The sequence below is a fragment of the Ranitomeya imitator genome, chromosome 4 (assembly GCF_032444005.1).
Source record: "Ranitomeya imitator isolate aRanImi1 chromosome 4, aRanImi1.pri, whole genome shotgun sequence".
Lineage (NCBI taxonomy): Eukaryota > Metazoa > Chordata > Amphibia > Anura > Dendrobatidae > Ranitomeya > Ranitomeya imitator.
In genome coordinates this window covers 470,831,122-470,837,121 of record NC_091285.1, presented here as the reverse complement: position 1 = coordinate 470,837,121, position 6,000 = coordinate 470,831,122, and positions in this window count along the sequence as shown.

Sequence of the window (6,000 nt, the reverse complement as noted above, 5' to 3'; positions counted from 1 at the left end):
TCGGCGGCTGTAGGACGCATACACTGATGTGGTTCAAAAAAAGTGGTAAATGAATGCAAACCTCCTGAATACTCTGACCGCACATAGCTGTCTGAGATTGCTTTAAAAGGTCTTTGGTGATGATAAAAAAGGAATTACTTGAATAAACAGGTGGTAAGTACACTAAAGAGAGGCAACTATCAAAGAAGGCAGTAGGTGTTAGGTCTTGAGTTCCCGCTTCTGCACAGGGGGAATCTCGAGCCATCTCCGCTGCGGTCTCCCATTCTTATCCAGCCGCAGTGGAGTCTGCTCATCAGGGACGTCGGTCCCAGCGTCTTGCTCAGTCTCACTCTGTACAGAGAGTTACTGCTGCTTCTTCAGCTTCTGCCATTAAAGCCAGTGCTGGTCAGCAGCGAGCAGACTTCTCTGGGACTAAGTCCTTGTCTGCACACACTGAGCATGCCCAGGGCAAGATCTCCCGTTGGAGATCGAGGGTCATGTGCTCAGGCCCTGCAGCACATTCCATTGGTCCTCTTGGCAGGTCTTGGAAGGGCAAAGTTTCTGTGGCCACTTCCTGTGCTGCAACTATATAAACTGCGCATGACTGCATGGCCATGCGCTAGTGTACATTTGCTTACGTGTGTTTGTTGTGAGTGCAAGTCGTCCTTGGATACCCCTTCCCTATTGAATGTCTGTTCGCGGAAGGTGTATGGTTGCTATCTAGCGCCCGACTTATCCTACAGCACGAATCACACATTACAGCATCCAGTTGCTGTGACCGCCAGTACGGCGCCATGCACTTCCTCTGTGCTTTCCTTACCCAAGCCTGGGTGGTTAGTGGTGTTCGTCAGTGCGGCACCGCATGCACTCTTGTGCCCTAATATTGTTACTCAGTTTCCTTACACACCCAGTTGCGGTGTTGTGCCAGAAAGGGTCTAATCGGACTTCAATCCTAGTTGGGGTTGAGTTCGCTGACTACTTGCTCGCACTCTATGTGCGGTACCGTGATCCTGTGACGCAACAGGATCGCTTCCTTCACGCTGGGTGAAGTTTAACCCACGTGTGCATACTTATGAGTACCGCCATATAATCCGTCATTACTTGGCAGCAGGTTCCATCTCTGCACAGTGGACCCCGGGCTGCGAACGCACCATACTCTATCTGTCTTTGTATTTGGTGCGTTCCGCTAGCCCTAACAGTAGGTACCTTGATGGTGGGACAGTTGAGAAACAATCTGTATGAAGACTGAGAGCTTACAATGTAATTACAGTGCAACCAAAATATGATGACCCTAATAAAGCATGGAGAATACATGAAGGGGAAAAAAAGTAGCAATATAGCTAAAAAATCTACGTTTATTATAATTAACAAGATTCCATATTCACATATGAAGGACATCTTCACAAATCTTACCCTCTTCCAGACTGGAGAGCACATAATTATTGTAATTGATGCACTTTGTAAATTAAGGACAGCTAATACACTGTCAAAAATAAATGGCAATGCAGTACTCTGAAGACCCTTTCTAACTAGATAAACAAAAAAAACACTGATTACTAATAGTCCTTGAAATTTTAGACTTTGGATCTTGCCACCTTTCTATAAATTGTGAACATAGAATTCATAGCAATATAAGTGAAGACTCATTAGACACTGAAGAACCGACTCGTTAGGTATGTCTGAAGATAACCTCAGTATCTCATGCTTTTTGAGAGACAAAAGGAACCTTCAGATAAATACCACATGTCACACATGGCACTTGAAGCTGAAACTAACATATCAGGGGCCATTTTCCCACGATCTTTTGACATTTAGTTTCTATATCAAGGCAGAAACAAATGGTCAGCTTCTAAAAACAGCACCTTTCAAGACATGACCATCATATGATGCAAGTAGCTGATGAGATAGATGTTAGTTCACAGACCAGAGTAAAAAAAAGCAAATTTTTTATGGCTCTAAATACAATTGATTTATAATCATTTAAAAGTAAACTACCTTGAAAGCATTAACCCCTTAGTGACAGAGCCAATTTTGACCTTAATGACTAAGCCAATTTTTACAATTCTGACCACTGTCACTTTATAAGGTTATAGCTCTGTAACGTTTTTAACGGATTCCACTGATTCTGATTTTTCATGACATAGTGTACTTCATGATAATGGTAACATTTCTTTGCCATGACTTGTGTTTATTTATGAAAAAAACTGAAATTTGGCAAACATTTTGCAATTTTCAAACTTTCAATATTTGTACCCTTAAATCAGAGAGTCGAGTCACACAAAATAGTTAATAAATAACATTTCCCACATGTCAACTTTACATCAGCACAATTTTGGAAACAATTTTTTTTGTTAGGACGTTATAAGTGTTAAAAGTTGACCAGCGATTTCTTGTTTTTCCAACAAAATTGACAAAACCATTTTTTAGAGACCACCTCACATTTGAAATGAGTTTGGGGGGCAATATAAAAGAAAATACCAAAAGTGACACCAGTCTAAAAACTACACCCCTCAAGATGCGCAAAACCACATTCAAGAAGTTTATTATCCCTTCAAGGTGCTTCAAGAGAACTAAAGCAATGTGGAAGGAAAACATTTTTTCACAAAAAAATTTACTTTAGACCCAAACTTTTTTATTTTCACAAGGGTATCAGAAGAAAATTTACCACAAAATTTGTTGTGCAATTTCTCCTGAGTATGCCGATACCCCATACGTGGGGGAAATCCACTGTTTCGGTGTATGGCAGGGCTCAGAAGGGAGGGAGCACCGTTAAACTTTTTGAACACAAAATTAGCTGGAATTGATGGTGGGCACCATGTCGCGTTTAGAGACCCCCCGATGTGCCTAAACACTGGAAACCCCCAATTCTAACTCCAACCCTAACACAGCCCTAACCCCAACAGACCCCTAACCCGAACCACAACCCTAACCCCAACATCACCCTAACACCAATACCACAACTATAACGCCAACACAACTGTAACCCCTAACCAACTGTAACCCCAACACAACCCTAACCTCAACACAACCCTAGCCCCAACCCTATCACTAACCCCAACCCTAACTGCAAAGAATGGAAAAAAGTGTGTTTTATTATTTTTACCTAAGATGGTCTATCACAGTGATCAAAATGAGCCAATAGGAAAAAACTCCTATTGTTGCCAGGTTCCCGCCGGCAGATCTCGGCAGGCGCACTACGCATGCGCCTGCCAGTTTCTTCCAGGAAGATGACGCGGAGAGCCAGGAGATTGAGAAGGAGGATCTGTGGACGGCAGAGGTACCTGGGGAGTTCTCTCTTCTCTGGTATGCTAGAACATATCAGAGGAGAGAGAAATGAGTGGAAAACCAATTTTTTTTTTGCGATCTGGGGACGGTAAAAACCGACCCGAATCATGTTCTCTGGGGTCTCGGCTACCCCCAGTAGCTGAGAGCCTGGAGATTTAACGATGCTGGGCGGCGCTATACACTTATTTCTCAGGGCCGTTAAAAAAAGCATCGCTGAGGAATAAGGGCCCTTAACTGCCGCCGTTAAAAGGCGTAATGGCGGTTGTTAAGTGGTTAAAGACTTTTCTTCTCTCCAGTGGATAAAGTACATTTAATCAGCTGAAATACAACTTTACCTCATCTACAATCAGCAGAACCCAAAATCCTCCCAGTGTCGCTGTATTTCATCCAATGATGTTCCATAAGTTCTGCTGAAACTGAAGTTCCACAAGCGATCACCTACTGTCATGAGTTTCCACTAATGAGAAACCAGACACAGCAGCACATCTGTGGTTTTACTTTAGTTAAAAGCAGGGGCTGGCTGGCAAATTTTAGCATGGAGAGGCAAGCTCTCTATTATGTGCCCCCTCATCACACTCCCCCCCCCATAGCTTGCTGTCCCCTCCAGGCTGTGCCCTTACACTGTTCCCCCATGCTACCCTCTCCACACTACTCAGTTTCTATTCTGTGCCCACTCACACTTTTCTACCCCACCTGTCTCCTTGCACCATTCACCTCAATAGCCTCCTTCCTTACACATTTTCCCATCCCTCAAACTGTCTCCTCATATATTTACCATGTCACTGTCCATACTGCCTCCTCACACATCCCCATACTGTGTCTGCACCCATCCCCCACTCACCATATTGGGTCTACACCCATCCCCTCTCTTGCTCCCCATACTGTGTCCGCATTCATTCCCCTATTGGCTCCCCATAGTGCATTTATATCCATCCTCCCCATTCTGCATCCACACCTATCCCCCCACTCACCATACTGCATCCACCCCCTCACTTCTCATACTGTGTCCGCATCCACCCCCCCCACTCACCATACTGTGTCCATACCCATACTGTTTCCTGTTGTGAATTCCGCTCTTGGGCTCCCTCCGGTGGTTGTAAGTGGCACTTTTGTGAGTTCTGCTCTTGGGCTCCCTCTTGTGGTTTCTAGTGGTATGGCTGCTCCTTGGAGTTAGCTGTCATCAGCTGCCTCCACTTATTGTCCGCTATTTAAGTCTGGCTCTTTCTTCAGCCTGTGCCACTTGTCAATGTTCCTGGCTGGATTCACATCTCTGCTTGGATTCTCCTGGTTTCCTGACCAGTTCTGCAAAGATAAGTTCTGGCTTTGCTCTTTTCAGTCCACATGTTGTGGACTTATTGTTCTGTGCATTCTATATTTGTCCAGCTTGTCAGTATGGATTTTTTCTGTTAGCTGGAAGCTCTGGGAAGCAGATTTACCCTCCACACCTTTAGTCAGGTGTGGAGATTTTGTAAACTCTGTGTGGATTGTTTTGTAGTTTTTATACTGACCGCACAGTATCCTTTTCTGTCCTATCTATCAAGCTAGACTGGCCTCCTATGCTAAAATCTGATTTCATTTCTGCGTATGTTATTTTCCCCTCCTCTCACCGTCAATATTTGTGGGGGGCTATCTTTCGTTTGGGGATTTTCTCTGAGGCAAGATAGGTTTCCTGCTTCCATCTTTAGGGGAAGTTAGATCTTAGGCTGTGCCGAGGGGTCTAGGGAGCGTCAGGTACCCCCCACGGCTATTTTTAGTTGCGCTGCTAGGTTCAGGGTTTGCGGTCAGTACAGATACCACCTCCTTCAGAGCTTGTCTCATGTTGTTCCTAAACCACCAGATCATAACAGTTTCCTCATACATGCCCCCATCTCCACCTTGCTCCTCGTACTCTGCCCATATTTTGTCTGCACCTGTCCCTTTCTTGCTCCCGAAACTGGTGTCCTCAAATCTTCCGTAACACTAAATCTCCCCACACAGTAAATTCCCCCCCACAGTAAATCTCCTCCCTGCACACTCAAGCCCATCTTTTACATTTAATCTTCAGTGTCTTCAGCTTCGCTAGGGTGGAGCACTTACCACCGATGTTCTTCACGTGTCGGCGAGTGACGTCAGCAGTGTGAGCACATGACCTGATAATGCTGATGATGTCTCCCTGACCCAGCGGTCAGAGCTTCAATTGTACTGACAGACGTGAGTACAATTATTCACTGGGAGCCAGTGCACTGAATCTTCATTAATCCCTGCACCTTCCCTGAGCCAGCTGTCAGCATAACAGTCGGCTCAGAATACGGCCGAATCACAGTGTGGGGGCGGCAAAATGAAGTCACCGGGTACGACACCTCGGTCCGCCACATTAGGTGGCCTGACTGCGCCCACCTTCTGGCTGCGCCCAGGGCAATGCCCCGCCTGCCTCCCCTACATACACATCTGGGATGAATTATATACAGAGGTAGGCACCTGTTTTGGATGCTACCTCAGGATTAGTAGGAAGTGCTGATGCCACTTATCCCTGGTACTAGGCAGCCATGATGCTGCTTGCTGCTTTATGTGGACTCTTCAACCACAGAGAGTGCAGTATCTGCCCTGCTCACCAGTGTTCACAGTCAGCATCATAGTCAGTAATACGTTAGTACTGGCATGGGGAACTGACAGCTGCGTAGTTTGTCAACGTGAGTCAGAGGCAACGCTTAGCACAGGTAGAGAGTGCTCCTCTGGTATTCCAGCAGCTCTCAGATT